Source organism: Colletes latitarsis, chromosome 5 (genome assembly GCF_051014445.1).
Source record: "Colletes latitarsis isolate SP2378_abdomen chromosome 5, iyColLati1, whole genome shotgun sequence".
Lineage (NCBI taxonomy): Eukaryota > Metazoa > Arthropoda > Insecta > Hymenoptera > Colletidae > Colletes > Colletes latitarsis.
This window is the reverse complement of record NC_135138.1, coordinates 26225390-26244634: the sequence shown is the minus strand read 5'-3', so window position 1 is coordinate 26244634 and position 19245 is coordinate 26225390. Positions and strand designations below refer to the sequence as shown.

At 36.8% G+C, this 19245-nt stretch overlaps 1 protein-coding gene across 8 annotated transcripts in view; it reads left to right on the top strand.

The window, feature by feature from the left end:
* Cask (peripheral plasma membrane protein CASK) overlaps positions 1 to 19245 on the top strand; it is a 240234-nt gene that overhangs the window by 104781 nt on the left and 116208 nt on the right. The gene's annotated exons all lie outside the window — the stretch shown is intronic.

The following is a 19245-nucleotide window of genomic DNA, read 5'->3' as shown; positions in this document are numbered from 1 at the left end:
TAGTTTTGTCGATTAAACGCTGCAACGTTTTCTACGCTTATACACTCTGCTATCCAGCGAATGATAATTTTCTTTGCAGATTTTCAGACGTCTAATACGCAAAATCCCTTTATTCTAATACGATAATCGCACAGGCACCGTCTTAAATAACTTATAGTCGACGCAAAGTACCATTTCATCTTCACTGTGCACATATCGGACAGCAATGCTCAATACGTCGGCTGTACAATTACGGTGATTGTCATCAGGACCATTATACTTTTCGAGTGTTCGAGGAGCGCGTGTTTTAGTTAATGCGTCCGCCTGCCGTGGCCATGAATTGAATTGCCGAGGATCGGAAACCTGCATTTCCATAATCGATACGTGTATCAATAAAACGCTTTTGCGTTTCTACACTGAGCAGTCTCTTTGTGTCGGGGAACACACAAAGAACTGCTGGCGATTCCTGCTTACGAAATGGAACGATATTTAAGAAGTTGCGACGCTGGAATGGACGTCTGATTGCTAGATAATGGCGAAATTTTTAGTAGCGTAATCGTTTGAACAAATGATGGCCCCATTTGTCATTTTCTCGTTCCATTAACACTAAACCTACCGGACACTTCATGTATACCCATTCCTACCAAGGCTGGTCAAATGACAAGTCTTTCTTTTTCTCTTTTACGAGGCAACATCTAATTTTTGTATTATACAGGGTGATCGGCCACCCCTGGGAAAAATTTTAATGGGAGATTCTAGAGGCCAAAATAAGACGAAAATTAAAAATATCAATTTTTTGATTGAGGCTTCGTTAAAAAATTAGTTTTTTAAGTAAGTTATTGAAAAATTAAATTTAAAAATCTCAAATTATTCATGGAAAAAATTATTTTCGGTTGTGGGGTTCAATTACAATCACTTCTAGTGAATAAACATACACCCAACAACCTACGCACTTTCAAGAAAAAAATTCGAATAGGTGCTGAAATTTTTCCGCGAAATTGAAGAATTTTAAATCGTTCTAAAAAAATTATTTTTTGTTGCAGGGCTCAATTACAATCATTTTTGGTCAATACACATACCCTCAAAATCCTACGCAGTTTCGAGAAAAAAATTCCATACCGAAAATATAATGTCTGACCATACATTGACGTGTTTCACTGAAATTTGATGCGTATGTTTAAAACATCATAACTTCCGAATAGATTGGAGAATTTTAATATTTAAAAAGGCAAACAACGCGTATTTTAATGCAGAATATGTAGAGATTCTAAAAATATTGAAAAAGTTGTTCATTGACCTCGTAAAGTTGGAAAAACTCGATAAAAATGGTCCAATTTTCAACTGGCCATAACTCCTGCAATAGTGAATATATTTCAGTGAAACTTTTTTCTGAAGTAAAGCTCATGAATACTTACAAAAAAGTGTTAGACAAAATTTCTGTAGGACGTCAAACAAATTTTTTAAAAATAAAAAACGAATTTTTAAGAAAAAACGACAGGAAGTACCTAAACTTTTCGGTAAAAAAAATTTCAAATCGTTCTGGAAAAATTATTTTTAGTTGCAGGGGTCAATTACAATCCTTTATACAAAATTCTTTACCGAAAATATACTGTGTGGCCGGAAATATTTCTATAACTTTTTAACGAAGCTTCAATCAACAAATTAGTATCCTTGATTTTCGTCTTATTTTTGCCTCTAGAATTTCCCATTAAAATTTTTCCCAGAGGTGGCCGAACACCCTGTATATTTCCTACTTGATACCAAATTTTATCCGCTTTCTTACAAAAAATAAATATTAAAAATAGAAGTGGGTATTGAAAAATTCATTGTACGTATACTATAAGAAAAGTCGTGAAGTTAAATGACGCTAAAATAACATTCTATATTAGAAATTCTAAACGAAATTTTAAAAATGGTCTTCTGACCGTTCGTGGTAGGTTTAGTGTTAACGCATTCACTGCCACATCACACATGGCATTTATTCACGATTTTTTCTGTTGAAAATGCTATTCACTTTACAACCTTCGTTCCCTCTATGATTTCCCTATAAAAGTATTGCACACGTTTAAATCATTTTTCTTTTTAAGAGTCCTGAAATGCTCGAGTGCTCGAAGTCCCGATTGAAATTCGTTTTATCGAATCCAGAGGAGCTTTCTGACGAGCACTCGAACAGCTTCGTCGCTCGATAGGAACATAATGCAAACACAATACTCTGCGTAGAGAGAAACGTAACGTAGAATAACGTAAGTGGTTGTATCGACGGAGGGATCTAGGCCATTCCGTCTTCAACGTTTCCGTTGGATCGGTCCAGGTAATTTGGCACGAGCGAAGCAGCCAGGTATCTGCCAAATGCATAACGACCAAGGTGGCGGTGTCTTACTATTTAAAACGCGGGTATTGTTGTACCGCTAGCGTTGGTTACCCTCAATAGAATACATCAGCGTCGCACAAAGTGAAAGAGAATTCCACACAACTGCTTCGCAGTAGTTCATCGCGTATCACGGTTCGTGTAATCTCCACGCGTCCCTCTTTCTCGTTTCCTTTTTCGGTTTCTCGCCCGCTTCTTCATCCACGGTCTGTGTGCGCAATGGCTGTCCACTACACAAGAACCAGTGACCAGACCACGAAGCGTTTCCTTCCTTTTCAACGGCACGGTCCACGGCTATTCTACAATCTCGGGCATAATAAGTGGCTGGCTCATTACTTTTTAGTCAATATTTAACGACCACCCGCCGGCTGAAATTGCGTCTCTCAGTTTCTTGACCTCCGACGATCGCTTTTCTAGGCTAGTTGAATGCTTCTAATCGAAAGCTGCCTCCCTATCGTAGATCGAGCAACGGAGTGTTAAAAACGATGAATCGTATTGAGTTCACGGAGCATGGAAAATTGTTAATTCGCACGCTATTGTCAGGCTTATCAAATTTTAAACGGTCGAAGGGAGTTTTCGATATCTTTCGAAACACAGGTTTTATCGAGTCGTCGCTTTGAAAGGCACGACACAAAAGATTTTACATAAATTGTGTTTCAGAGAAAATCGGTTTTCATGTTTTCGGAAATCAATCGTTTAATTAATTGAAAAACGTTTCCAAATTGTACAGAAAGTAACTCAACTAAAAATCTGAAAATCGTATGGCAATTAATTTGCTGTTGTCAGCCGTGGATTCGTAATTTGGATGTTGTTGTTGCTTCGTAGCTGCGTATTAACAGATGTTGATGCCGTTAACGTGCAATGTAATTGCGAATCGATCGAAGAGACAATAGATACGTGGCCAAGCGATATATTGCATAGAGGACGAATCAAACAATAACGGCGAGTTTGCATCAAACCGGATACGAGTTCGTGAAATTGTATATACAGATCCTCATTCAGGTTACGACCCTGGATCGAGTAAAACTATCGAAAGCAGGATACGAAGGGACGAGGTATGAACTTTACAATACACCTTGATACAGTCGGGTGCTCTCGAACAAACCTGATGTTAGCAGTTTCCCTCGCGGACGAGCCTGAACGTGAAGTGCAATTGTCTTGACAATTCTTCGTTAACCTATTTAAACATTTCTTTTCTTCGTGCTTGTTGCAGATAGAGTTCGTCGTTTAATTTGCCGCGTGTAAACGCAACAGTGTAGAAATTGAAAATATATTTGTTGAAATACAAGTACAAAGTTAAGATAGAAATTAATTTTAATTTTTGTCTGAAGGGAGTAGCAAGTAGCGAGTGTATTTATATATCCATTAAAATAAAGTGTAATTTACACTACTATGTAGGAAGTAAATGTTTAAATATTAGAAATTGATTAATGTGCATTAGGCTATTTTCATATTACAACGATGAACGAATAATTTCCCCAGATACGTGACCCACTCATGGATTTTGACTCGAGTCATGAGCTGTCAGTCTGTCGCACTATTTCCACCGAATTTGATTATGAGGGCTAATACTATGTAAATTAGTGAGAGCTTAATTGACGGTTACAATTGACTGCTATTATTGAACGATAACCGAAATTGTTATAAGCGATGTTTTGAAATTGTAGCATTGGAATTAAGTATTCATTTATCTACATTCGAGCTAGAGTCAATCACCTTCGATTTTCAAGATAGAATTTTATACATAATGGTAGAAATATAAATTGAGAAAGAAGAATTTTTAGCCATTTTGATAGTGTATTATTGAACAAAAATCTATATTCTTATTTATTTAATATCTCTATAACAAGGTAGAACAAAAATGGGTCTGAATTTTAAAAATATAAGTTTTGACGTAAAAAATGTTTGTATCGAAAATAATATTTTTATCAGTATTACATTAATGCGGCAGGCAAAGGTCATTACCTTAAATCGATTCCTTTCGCTCAATCAATACATGATTCAGCGAGGCCTTCTTGTTTATGACGTCCATCGCTCACGATTCATTCAATTGAATGAGCAGATCGGTTGCTATATCGGCTCCATTGAACGTTTTTGCTCATCGAAACGTGATCTTCTAATCTCCAGCCACTTCCAAATCGCTAATCGATACCATAGATAGTGTCCGAGAGACACCAATCATACGCTTCGTCTAACATCACTCGATATCGAATATGGATTATGCACGCGAATAATACAATATTCCTGCGAAATACAGTCGTTACGAACGATAAACGTCTGAATATTTCCATGACAATTTGTACGATGCCTTTGTGCTTTAATCCGTGTACACTTAAGCATGCTCGTGTTATCCTTTACGCTGTGAATACGAGACAAGTGGTCGTAAACATTTGTATACAGTATGCTTTAAAACATAATTGACCTGATTGAAACGATCAATAATTCGTTGGCGATATGAAGTTAGAAAATTCAACTTTTCCGAATGCTGGAAACGATTACTTATTTTTCACGGATTCTTAAAAATTGCTTAAAATTTAATATTTGTTTAGCAGCTCTCTAACTTCGCACAAGTTTAAATATCGATCTTTCCGCGTTGAATGGGAGAATGGCCCTGTACTTCCAAAGCTTAGGACTTCGGTCTGGAACGAAGAAGGCGGAAGTTAAGCTGTAGAAATAGGAAAACTTTAGGTTAATTAAAACATGCTGGTTAAAGCTGGATTAGAAAGATTAAGCAAAGTGCAGGTCCGTACATACGATCCCTTGATTCCTAAATCGACCAGTAAGGAAACACAGAAGTTTGCATTGTAATCAAGTATATCACAAATTTAATGATACAGTTGCAAAACATTGTCCAACTAATGAGAATTGTTTGGTAAGTTTACAAACAGAAATAATCTCTATCAGAATTTAGTTTTAATTTATGTGATTCCTGAAGAGGTTACTTGATTATTCTAGAATATTATGCTATGTATATGCATTGACAACCATTTTATAAAATGCACAAAAAGTAATGAGACGTTGGAGTCAGAAAAGAAAATGAAAGAGACAAAAATAAAATGCTTTCAAGGCATGGAATTCGGACTCAAATGAAAACGAAGTAAATGCTACTTCTTTTTATTGGCAAAGACTCTAAATTGCATCTCTCAAGGGCGCGCAAAATGAGTGAAATACTTCAAAGCATTTACATCTTCATTCTGTATTTATTAAAACGCAAAATTCTCGTTAATATTCAGTTTTTGTAGATTCGTGGATAAATGTTCCTTTTCGCTAAGAGGATGCCAATTGATTATACGAAACGAACTTTAAGATGGTACTTGACTTCTTTTATATCTTTCACTTAAAATTTTGTTTGTAGACAGTTATACACTAGACATAGTATTTACTTTGGCAATTCATTTTTTAGCTTCTTAGTGAAAAGTTTTGTCTTTCATTGGTAATATGGTAGTTGCAATTCATAGATATATGCTCTCTACCCCTTGAATAAGGAAGCAAGCCAACGTGACGTTCAGCAGAGGCTAGTAACTGGTTCAATTCGGGATCAGAGAAGTGACTTTGAGAGGCCACAATTATCTGCTTCAACCATATTGGTCTCATCATTAAGGCAACCTAGCAGATCCCGTTTTGCGCGCGGAATATTCGGTGGAAGATCGAAGGCTCTATATATTAGAATCGATGGCTGAGTGAGAACTTGCAAGATTAGTATCAGATAAAGTACCTCTCTCGATGGAAGTGCGGAAGGTGCTATCACAATCTTGTCGAACTTTATGTAAGCTATTGAAGATTCTTGCTAGGTAATTGCTAGATACAGCATACCTTCACGAGTATATGCGAAATTTTCTAACAAGACCCGCGAAAATTTTCAACTTAACCTTTCCGTGAATCAATTATTGTGCTCGAAGCAATATATGTGCAATATTTATCAATGTTATCCCCCAAGAAGTTATATATTTCAATTTCTACAATATACAGGGTGTTCGGCCACTCCTGCGAAAAATTTTAATGGGAAATTCTAGAGACCAATATAAGACAAAAATCAAGAATATCAATTTCTTAATTGAGGTTTCGTTAAAAAGTTACTAAAAAATTAAATTAAGAAATTTCAAATCGTACTGAAAAAATTATTTTCGATTATGCGGGTCAATTACAATCTTTTTTAGTGAAGAGACATATTCCCAAAATCCTACGCAATTTCAAGAAAAAAATTCGAGTAGGTGCTGAAATTTTTCGACGAACTTAAAAAATTTCAAATCGTTCTAAAAAAATTATATTCAATTACAGGGGTCAATTACAATCATCTTTGGTCAATAGACATACCCCCGAATTCCTACGCAGTTTCGAGAAAAAAATTCCTTACCGAAAATATAATTTCAAGCCAGAAATCTCTGTCCCAATTTTCATGCGAATCTTTAAAACATCATAACTTCTGAACGGATTGGGCGATTTTAATGTTTAAAAAAGCAAACGACGCGTATTTTGGTCAAGAATATGTAGAAATTCCAAAAATATTCGAAAAGTTGTTCCTTGACCCCGTAAAATAAAAAAAACCCCATAAAAATGGTCCAATTTTCAACCGGCCATAACTCCTGCAATAGTGAATATATTTCAGTGAAACTTTTTTCTGAACTAGATCTCATGAGTACCTACAAAAAAGTATTAGACAACTTTTCTTTAGGGCGTCAAACAAAATTATCAAAAATCAAAAACCAATTTTTAAGAAAAGTCGACAGGGGTAGGTGCTTAAATTTTGCGACGAAAAAAAAATTTTTAATTTATACTAAAAAAATTATTTTCGGTTCCGAAGGTCAATTGCAATCATTTTTGGTGAATATACATACCCCCGAAATCCTGCCCACTTTCGAGAAAAAAATTCGAGAAGGTGCGAAATTTTTCGGCAAAAAAAATTTTTTCGAATCGTTCTAAAAAAATTATTTTCAGTTACAGGGGTCCATTACAGTCATTTTTGGTCATTAGACATACCTCCGAAATCCTACGCACTTTTGAGAAAAAAAATTCGTTACCGAAAATATAATCTGTGGCCAGAAATGTTACCCTAAAATTTAATGGGTATGTTTAAAAAATTATAACTTCTGGGCAGATTGAAGGGTTTTAACGATTCAAAATTCAAACAATGATAAAATATATTGATGTATGTCTGCAGGCGGAACTTTAAACGTTGATAACTTTTTAACGTCTAGTTTGGCCTCTAGAATATCCCATTAAAATTTTTCCCAGGGGTGGACGAATACCCTGCATACAGGCTATGTTAAGAAATTATGACAAAAATATGAAATGTGATGTTTTCTTATTTACTAAATAAACAAATTTACTAAAAGTTTGTTTAATAAGAGTAACTGCTACTTGAGACACGAAAAAATATTTTTATCGCAGAATTATGTGGACAACTTAATCATTTCTTTATCAGAGTTTAGTTCTTATCATTTATCTTGGATGCTGAAGTACTCTTTCTTCGATGATTACTTTTTGTTGTCATAAAATTTTGAACTATTGTTCAAGTTTATGTTCAATAAATTGCAAAGAAACTCACGATATCGAATCCTTGCAAAAGATTTTTTTTCAACTGAGTTTCACAGTTCATGTTTTTGTTTTAACTTCTTAACAAAGCATTTATAGATTTTTTGTTATATAACATTTTAGTCCTAGTTTTATTTGTAGAACACGCAGTTGAAGTGTTTACGGAAAAATGCGGAACATCCTGTATTTTCTACATCCGAAAACTGTTTTATTTCTGTCAATGAGTTCCACGAAAAGATGATATCCTCGACAATAATTTATGAACATCCTACATCTAGCAAAGTGCACATAGAGCGCGATGCGAGATTCATTTGCTTAAGACTTACGGCTACAGGAGCTTAGTAATTAGCAGACCTCTGGATTCTTGTCTTTGTTAGAGTGCAATTACATATTTACTTTTCAAAGTAGCGACTCTATGTGCATAAGGTTGCCTCTGTCGGTTGCGTGTGCCTCTGTGCACTGTTTCTAGCGGCACACCGCCGAATCCGTGACCTTTATTGACAGGAAATCGTTAACAGGAGCCAACCTGTTTGCGAAGAGTTCCTACTCTGCGACGAGTAGTTGCTGTGCCATGGAATTAATAAAGTTCGACAGCGGCCTCGTTAGCCCGCATTAATCTGAATACGCGAGGAACAATTACACGGTGTGGCGTTACATAGCCCCCCAGAGTTCGTTGCGCGGTATAATTTGACATGATTACAATGTTGCACCGTGCACATCGTGTAACATTTCAGCACGCGAACAATAAACCTGCTCAGAATTGTTTGGATACTTCAGGGACGTCGTAATTGAAATTAAAAGAATTCTTGGCGTCTAATTTTCTATATCTTATACTCGACTTGTATGATCAAATTGATCGATTCTTTTCATTTATAGTGAATCACCATTATAGTGTACGAATACGAATGGGAGTAACTGATACACCTTATCTTGCACGACCCACCTGACCTAAACCCAAGACCGTGTCTAGGTATTTTGTTGCCCAGAACAGAAACTAAATACGAGCAAAAGAATTACCTCACACTAATTTAACGTATGGTTAAATAGCTCGATACGACGTAGCCCGTGTGAATTATATACGCAGATTGTCCGATTAACCTAAGTTTATTTAACAGATGAACATGACCAGATGATAACGTTTAACCCCAAGCTACTTCCAATTAACGTTACGCCTGGGCCTGACTGAGCATGTACCTTGATCCGGATCTGATATGTTTTGCAGACTCACTTTTGTTATTTATGCAACTAGCAGCTCTCATTATACTGCTCGCTGGCAAATGTATTCATGGACGGGGCGCGTTAAGATACGCGAGGCGGCTGCATACTGCAAGTACGAGGTCTCGTCGGCTTCCACGAAAATCGCATGCGTCGTAACGTATCGCGGTTGCCTGACATATTAATAGGGCCGTTAATGAACCCGAGGGCTCGATGGAACTATGCTAATAACGCACTGCTTGAAACTCTTAACAAGTAATGAGACGAACAGCAAATAATAATTTTCCATTTTATTGAATTAACGTAAACACCTGTCGTCCGCGATCGATATTTTCTTCCTTATGGTCTCTTGACGGTCGTTAATTTCGTATTTATATTTATCGAATCCTGACCTATTTGGACCCAACGACACTCCACACAGGCAAGGGCGTAAATATTTGAGTTGTGCAGATGAAACATCGGCTCGGCGCAATTTAAATATTTGCGGTATTCTCGATGGCACGAAGGCAATCGATTCTCGAAAAATTGTACACGATATTCAGTATCAACGTTTCGAGCAAATAATTTTTAAGACCGTATAGCTTCGTGTAATTTTAAAATTATTTTCATCAAACTTTTCAAGATTTTAATATTTTAGCTACCTTTCAAATTTAATTTCTGTGTAGAAGCAATCCTTATTATTGCAATTGTTTCAAGCTTTATGAGAAACAGCAACGTTAGACATTTGCCAGAGGACAGTGTATCAATACGAAACCTATCCAGGTCATAGAGGAAGAAAATCGTATTTATCATTTTTATATCCCGAATCTAGATTTTCGTTCTGTACATTCTTTTTCTGTTAAAGTCCAGTAGACATTTCTAGGCGTTCTGTTTCTGCTGACTCATCCCTTATAAATGGACTTCCGTTGCGAATGCGGAACACGAACAATCTCGTTTTACATCCAGAGGATACACGTTAACGTTTTTACGACGGGTATTATATGTTTTTTGATATGCCACTTCGCGAATACGTCGCGCGATATGAAAGGAGGAGACAACTTTAAGAATCGTTACGCGGATATAGCCCTATTAGCAGTCGTTTCTGAGTGTTAGGTGTATTTCGCAGAACGGCAGGCGCAAAACGAATTTTCGTCCCTCGAGCGGAGTACTTGGACGCTGCAATGACAATGTAATCAGCAGGAAAATAACCTATCAAGCGGAACATTCTCATCGAGGAAATACACCTTGGCTTGGGAATTTCTGGTATGGCCCGAATTGGTTATTCTTCGAACACCAAGTTATATCGAGTGCAAGATAAATTTACTGATTACGTATTTCACGTAATCGGTTCACGTTAAATGCGTTTGATAACGTGTTTCACTTTTCTAGGCCCTAGAAAACTCTTCTGAAACATACTATGATTTTTTTCTATTAATCTTACAGTTCAAAATTCTAATACCGTGAGATAAAATATTCATTGTTGGGTCTATGTTGTTGATAGCATGTCAAAAATAATAGTTTACACTCTCTGAAGCATTCAAATTTTATAATATAAATCAAATCAACATTTTGAATTCTCTGTTTCGATCCTCGTCAGAAACTAAAAATTGACGCATTAAATAGAAGAATATAGTCACAAGTGGAAAGTTCGTATATAAGAGATTCCGAATATGGAGAGCTCTACTGTATAACATCTGTTCACAATCAGAAAGTACGAAACCTTTTTTGTACACTATAAAGTAACAAGAATGACTTAAGGTTACGCAACCGACATTGTTACGTAATCGACATCGATATCATCTGCACTTTCCTTCGTGACACCACATTATTACCAACACTACTGCACAATTGAGAAATTGTGTGCGTGTGAGTCTGCCATGGTTTGATAACTTATTGAAGAAATTTCTAAAATGGAAACATGTTCCTTTCCACGATACTATCAGATCAAATACAGAACACATCGTCATGAAGATATTAAAAATTCTAAAACCAATGAATATGCTCATCCCATAAAATATTTAAGACGAAGGATAGTCTTTAGAAATATTAATCAGATTCGAAAGAAATCCGACCGCGTTTGTACGATTTATACGCGTTCGATCTTAAAAGAGGAAAGTTTGCTCGAGGAAAAGACGATGTCCATTTGAAGCAGATCCCATGGAGAATCTTGTAAGTTTGTTCGCCAAAGCTTCTACTACTGGTCTCTCGGTGTAACAAACGCAGAAATGGACCGGCGTTATTCATGCAGCGTAGCCTGAGTCATCCCACGTAGACGAACGTGCACTCGAACACGTAAAAGATATTCCAGGACTGTTCTTACGTAGAACCGGAAGGATGTCCATGCGCTTTCCCGGCGCAGTCAGGTTCGTTCCGCGAATAGAAACTTGCCGTGCAATGGCCAGAGTAACGATCTTCGAAAATTTCACGGAACTGCTTTCATTACTTCCGTAATTGAGCTGTGCAATTACGTCCGGTTAAGAAACACTCGTGACCAGAATTTCGCCCGGGAGTATTATTCCGAGGTTCCGGGTCGTTCGAGGGGTAGTTTCGTACGCAGGAATCTGTCCTGAGCCTCGACTGCATGGGGATGAATTGCAGGGGATGACATCGAAGGCAAACGACAAGGGAAGAAATGGTCCAGAGTGAAGAGGGATAAATGTGGCGCGGGTATTGCAAGGGCTTAGGTCCTGGCTGCGGTCCAATATGTATGTCTTCATAATCTCTCGACTTAGCGAGAAAGAAAGAGGAAAGGTGGTCGATATCGGGAATAAATGGGTGGAACGGAAGCGGCTGCTTCTATGGCATTGCCCAGTGTTGCCGTCCGCGATTAGCGATAGGATCAAGTTTAATATGCACCTGCGAATATCCATCGTTCAATGTCATCTCGACATCTCGATGGATCCGCGAAGTGCTTCGGGATTTTTATCGTGACAATAGTTTCGATGAACGAATAAAAACGCGTCTGTCGCGTGTCAAATGAAAAGATTTGAGTCGCGGGATTAAATATTTTACAACGATCGAATCGAATATAACGAATGGATTTTTAAAAACAGAAATTAATAAAAGTCTATACGAGTCTATAAATGGATTCTATAATTTATTCAGTCTTAAAAGCTTCGAATCTTTTAGGAGACCCAGATCCAAGTGTCCATCGCCATTCGAGAGGCACATTTCGAGTGCAACGGCATTTTCGATGCAGTGTTTTACCCTTCAAGTCGCGGAACGATGCAATTGTAAAGCGTCACCTTAGCTAGCAGAGTAGAGCAAAATTTATTTGCGATTAACGAATAAAAATTTAAATCAAAATCTATTAATGGATTTTTTTAAAGACGTCCAGAGCAAACCCACGAGTAAACGTTAGATTATGGATAAATCTAAAATTTTTGATTCGTTATTCGAGAATGAAATTTGCCCAGCTTTACTAACGAGCCAACATCGACCATCTGTGGTCGATTTAGCTTTAATTAGCCAAAACTAGGTATTTTCTGTCTCCAGGAATTAATTCATTACGATCCCTTTTCGCAGAGCGAAATTCGTGAAGCGAGAACTAGCAGTACATTTGAAATATTACGTAACATTATTGTGCAGTTGCTCTTAACAGTATCAACGTGGCAATTAATTGTGTGGTGTAAATTGGAATTTGCATAAACGCACGCGCACAGAGGTGCAGGTTTGCGCGACAAAATACGTAAAGCGAGAATTTCTAAAGAGAGGGACCTACGCGTTACAAAGGGAAACAAAAAATCTGCCGCGAAGCATAGAATTTTTCTTTTGCCGGAATACGGTGTCCCAAGTGTCATTTTATCAATTGGGAAATTTTTATCTAAATAAAAATTTTGTCCGTGTCTATCATGACCTCGCAACAGCTTTTTTACACCTTATACGATATACTGACTTTCTTGAGTTCTCCCCCTCTTTATGAAATGGTCTGTCATGCGATCCTCTTGTTGGGTACACGCCGACAATGGGTTCTTTCCTTATTGTCAAGCTGCCTGTTGGCTATAGGGCTGTCCTTAATGGAACTAGGTTAGGTTCACTTCTACTTTTTTACTCACGGAACTTGGTTTCTGCGTTAGAAATATATAAATTTATTCTCTTTCTCGGCCTCGTTATAAATTTGTAAATTTTCTAGTATTTTGTATTCCAAGCAATTACACAGTTATTTAGAAATTATATTTATTTAAGTTCCATAGTCTGTAATTTCATGTATACCATGCATTCTTTGACACATTTTTACGTAAACATTTGTCCTAGAAAAATTATTTAATTTTACATCTAATATGAAATTATATAATTTTTAAATATAAATTCAATTTGAATGAATGAATTTAATTAAATATAAATTCTTTAAATAATTAAATAATTTATATTTAATTTTATAAAGAATATTATAATATTCACGTAGTCGCCTGTGTACAATTGCGAAATTTTACAAATGGTACTGAAAACATTGTTTATGGCTCTACGGTTTAGACTCCCCGTTGCATTTACGAGAGTCGCTATAGTTTTTCTAGCAGGTATACGGTTTGTTTTGAGGAACACGACGGTCTCGTTTCGCGAGAAATTCGACAGACCAATCATGTTCGAGTTGCCCCCAAATAACACCGTCACTGAAACTATCGACGCGGAAAAGTCTTTGACTCGATTCAGTTGACCTACGATAGTGACGATTACAAGACGACGTTTCGCAGGAGCAAATCGAGCCACGTTTATATTCATTGCATCGTCGAACGTTCGAAGGAGCGTCACATCAATCGCACATTTATCACAACCCATCCGCTACGGGTAATAGAATTAGCAGGCCAAGATTAATTTGGTGGCTGATAGTCCAACTATTTAATCGCGTCCAGGATAGCCAATCTTGAGCCTTACAACCTCCAACAGGATTAACTCGCTATGGCGACGTACATTTGAATACATGTAAGTCAAGTTAACAATTCTACTATTCCTTGTATTAATCTTATTATGATTGTTTTCTATATTTTTGTTTTATTATTTATATCGAAAATGTTCTGGATATTTGCAATTAAATTTCACGATCGCGTAACATGGCAAAACTTTTCATTTTTACTACAAATAAAATAATTCTAGCTTGTCAAGGTGAAACATTTGAACTAAATGTTATAAATAAATTAAAAATAATTTATCACCGTATATTCTTAACGTATCAACAGATAATTTAGACTCCATCATGGCGCATATTTGGAGCGATCAGCGCGTATGGTGTCCCATGATGACCACAAACAATTCGATCTGTTAATCCCAATGACCAGTTAGGTATTCAGACCGTGCATTCCCTAATTCCAACCTTCGGAAATTTGAATTGTTCAAATCGTAAACGTTCGACCATGTAAAGGTACCATTTGCGAGGCTCGCTCCTGCAATGTAAACTGGCAGTGCTGAATTTTACGGCAATATTAGCTAATTAAATTGTGGAGTATAATCATAACCCAAATTCACGCCTCGCTAGGAAGCAATATTTGGAAAATTAGAATTGATTGTTTGATCCAGATCCTTCCTTTACATCTGATTTATGCACAATTAACAATGTTTTGGGATTAGCCGTGTGTAATATTGAAGTGTCAATCAAATGATTTCATTCTCTATTTGGACTTCAACATACTTTTAAGTTTGCGCACAAAGTGTCACGGTTTATATAGCTTCTGAATTCCTTTGTAAAAATCAGTTTTTGGAATGTTACTCAGTTCGACATGTTACATTGTCAATTTATTTAAGGGTGTCGAAATGAGGTCCTTTCAAACCTTTGACATGGGAAATAGAAAATAGATTGCATACTCCAAATTTGTTTACTTTGAAATAACGTTTAGTCCGCAGTAATTATGCAAAAGGTGAATTTTGAGTTTGTACGATAGGTGTGTATTCAACGCACGTTCGAAGACTTAACTAACGTCTATAAAAGTTGCAGAGCTCACTCTGTATTCTTCGATGCTTTCCTCGATAGCTTCAACTATTCTATGCATCTGTTGTGTAGAATGCTATTCCCTGAACCTAAACTGACTCTAAAACATGATACGGTTGTTATTTATGATGGGTTGCAATCTCTTCGATATTACCTTCTCGAACAGTTTCAACAGCTTGGACAATAAAAATAGTGATCTATAAGACGCGGTTCTTCGCGATGTAATCTGGGCACATATGGCCCTCGGAGGACAGCATAGCGGCGCTAGTGTTGAGGAAGAGTGGTTTGCGCACCTGCGTCGCGCAATGATGGCTTCCGAAGGACAATATGGCGTCGTTAGTGGTGACATGATCCTGTGTGCACGTGTTTGTTCGTAATTTATTTTGTTCTATTAACTCTAAATTGGCGTGGTGCCTGTATTTCGCGTGAAGGATGAGGTAATATATGTATATTATTAATATAAACATGTGCTCGATTTTTGTACTAAAATACCTTCATCGAATTTCCATTTTGTTAAAAATAATTTTTAAAATAAGAGTCATATTTCTGTTAGTATGTTCCAAATATTCTGTTATGTCTGTCAGATACTTTCGTATTGTGCATAAATATCAAGTCATTCGGATAACCGTGGTTTTGTTACTGGGCCATAAAATACCGAGTTTCGTCGTCAGCTACAATATCTTTTTTTAAATCTGGGTCGCTCATCGTTCCTTTTGTTCCGCAGTTAAGACGGTCGCCAGCAAAGTGCGAACAAATTTTTCTTTTCTTAAAATGCTTCAACGACGATTCACGCTCGTATTAAATTAACGTGCAACAATTTTAAGATTGAAACGGCGATATTTTCGGAAAAGAAATCGCAACCGCATTTTTTATATTCAAATTCCAAAGAAACAACATTCAAATTATAGAGTTTCCAAGGTGTTGGTATAGAGACAATTGGTATATGTACAGTCAGGGACAAAAGTAAGTGTTAAATATAGGATTATAATTACATGTTTAAGCTTTATTTAATATTTATCCTTATAGTATACAGATTATTTGAATAACAATTAAAATAATTATTAACAATCGGTGTAAGTCCAAATTAGGTTTAAACAAAAAATCAAACAATTACAGAGAGACAGAAGTAAGTGGACACTACCAACAACCACTAATTAATATTTAGTATTGCCACCATTTGATACAATTACAAATTTACAAGATTTTCTATGTAATCTTTGTCAATAGTGTCAAATGTTTATTTTTAATTATTACAAAATTCCATTTTATCCATTTGCCTGTCCAAAGGAAATTTGGTATCCAATACACACCACAAATTTTCTATCGGATTCAAGTCAGGACGTTGTGCTGATCATTCGAGTAACTTAATATCTGAATCACTAAAAAATTCCATACTCTTTTTGGCAACGTAATTTGGATCATTGTCCTGTTGAAAAAGAAATTCTTCTTCCAAATTCATTTTTATTATTGCCTCTTCCAAATTTTGGTTGATTAATATACTTATCAGCATTCATAATACCATCAATTGATACTAAGGCTCCAATCCCTCACATCATTAATGAAATACTTTCAAATTTAATCGTTGGTGTGATAAATGATTTCTTGTATGTTTCATTTTTCTTTCTCCCAGACATTTTGCTTTTTCTTGAATTGTTGCATTTCAAATTTTGATTCATCAAACCATACTATCTCTTTCCAGAACAATATCCACATATTAACATACTTTTTAGCAAATGTTAAACGTTTCTTCGTGCTCTTTTTATTAATACGAGATTTACGCGTTGCCCTATAAGATTTTAGTTCCACTTCGTGTAACCTTTCTTTTATTGTTTTTGTCAACACATCTAATCTTACTGCATTTAAAATCTGCTGTGAAGAGATCGTCGAAATTCTCGAACAATTTAACGGTCTTCGTGTGTAGTAGTACACTCTTTGGTACTTTATACTAACTTAACTTATTACGACAGTTCGAAAGAATTAATTTACGGATTTGATATGAAATTTCTGCTGTTTTTGGCATTTTTATATTGTTCAGCACTTAATTTTACTTGTAGAAAGCCTGAAAAAGTACTGGAAAATTTGTTCGATACCGCTGTGTGTAATCACGACCTTCATATAATGTTTGCATGCATTTCTTGTCTCGCAATAATATATCAACTGAGTGTCCACTTACTTCTGTCTCTCTGAAATTGGTTGATTTTTTGTTTAAACTTAATTCCGGTTTGCACCGATAGTTCATATTTATTTTAAATGTTATTTAAATAATCTATATGCCATAAAGATAAATGTTAAATAAAGCTTGAACCTGTAATTATGACGCTATAGTAATTAAATTTCATTCATATTAATTTTCATCATCTGTCCCACTTACTTTTGTCCTTAACTGTATATCTATTGGTCGGTGGGGAGAAATCGATGTCGCTCAGCGTCCAGAATTCAATTCAAAATATCGCAACGCAAGCATTAATCCGAACACATTTGCTATGCCGTATTAGGTTAACACGTGCTGGCTGGAAACGAGTAGAGTGAGAGATTCACAGATGTCTGTAATGGCTATCGACGATCCTACGCGCGAATCCCTATGTGGCGAATCTTGAAATTAACCCCGAGCCCGGTATCGGTTAAGTGACCGTCCGCGCGGCGACTCTTTCGATCTGGTTTGCGGTCGCCGTAACATTGTTTGCAGATGGTCGGGCCATCGACTGGAACGCCAAACGCGTTGCGGTTATGCAGAAACATTCGCCTCCTATGCAGCGTATGTATACGTCACAGCCACAAAATGATTTAATTCATTGCACCGGCGAGCTGCTGTAACGTTCGTCGCGATATCAAACATTGACGCCGCGCAAACCGATCCGCGCGCTGACTATCGTTTCGTTGGAATTCGCAACGTCGCTTCGTTTCCCTGGAATAATATGTCAGCTGTTCGATAATTAATTTAGCGCTTATCAGGCATCATTCCCCGATAGACTCGACGGAAATAGTTATCCCTCCTCTTTCTTTCAACGGATATCAATCACGCGTAATTGAATCCTTTCGCGAGCCCTTGTGTGTAACTTCCAATCGTCTAATTTTCTTTGTGCGAGGGAACGAGGATTTTTTTAGCGATAAAAAAGTTTCGTTCGCTGTTACGTCCCTCTACACCCCCGGGAAAACGGAGAAATTTAATTCGATTTGCTGATTCGTTTACAAATCTGTTCGAATTCGCGTGCAAGGCAAAAGCCGCTTGTAACGTTTCGCATCTTGCACGTTTTAATCGCAGCTAATTAAAACGAATTCTAAAGCAATTGAACATTCTACGTCACGGTTTTGAAACAATTTTTACGGCACACTTTGCATACTCGCGCTCACTTCCACGATATTTGCGTCAGAAAAGATTTAAACGTTTCATCCATTTGTTAAACGTTTATCTGCCTCGTTCGTAGATTCGTATTGTTTACGTTACTGGCGATTTCTTTATTTATTTCAGTATGTTTTTTTTGTATTCTTTGGTTTGTAAACTCCGTATAGTTAAAGTTACTGATTGACCCATGCCTCTAAATTAGCGATTTTTATTTTTCGTTAGTAAATATGCCTTCACGTTAGTGGCGATTTCTTTATTTATTTCACTCTGTTTTTTTATATTCTTTAGTTTGTGAACTCCGTATAGTTAAAATTACTAATTGACCCATGCCTCTAGACATTAGCGATTTTTGTTTTCCGTTAGTAAATATGCCATCTTGTACGACAAGCTTGAACTTCACGTAAGGTAATCTGTCTCTCGCATTGGATATTAAAAAAAGGAATTTAGAGCGGTGTTCGTAAGAGCCACGACCGCGAGGAGTGGTGCATCTCGCTCTTTTTATGTCTATGCCGCGTTTCCAGCGTGTTTCTGTAATTAAAACTCGTCGTGGAGATGTAGACCGGTTGGGAAAATAGGCTTACTAGCGAGGGTCGCAGTTGGATTACCAAGTGTTCCCCGCTGCGACCGTAATTAATACATAGCGAAAGCTCGAGTGGCTGTTTATCTCTCTTCCGAAGCGCCGTTACGTTTTAAGGGAGATGCCGCGACAGTTCGGATGATAAACAGCGAGAAGAGGAAGTGAGGGTCTTCCTCCTGGGTCGCCTCGTGCGTCTTCCAAATGATACTCTCTACAAGTTCGAGCGACGATTCTGTGAAACTCGAACGCTGCTCTACAAGGTGCTGTTAAATTGTTGTTACAAAACTTTCGATACGCGCGACACTCGTCGAACTAAGTAAGAAAGTGTTTAC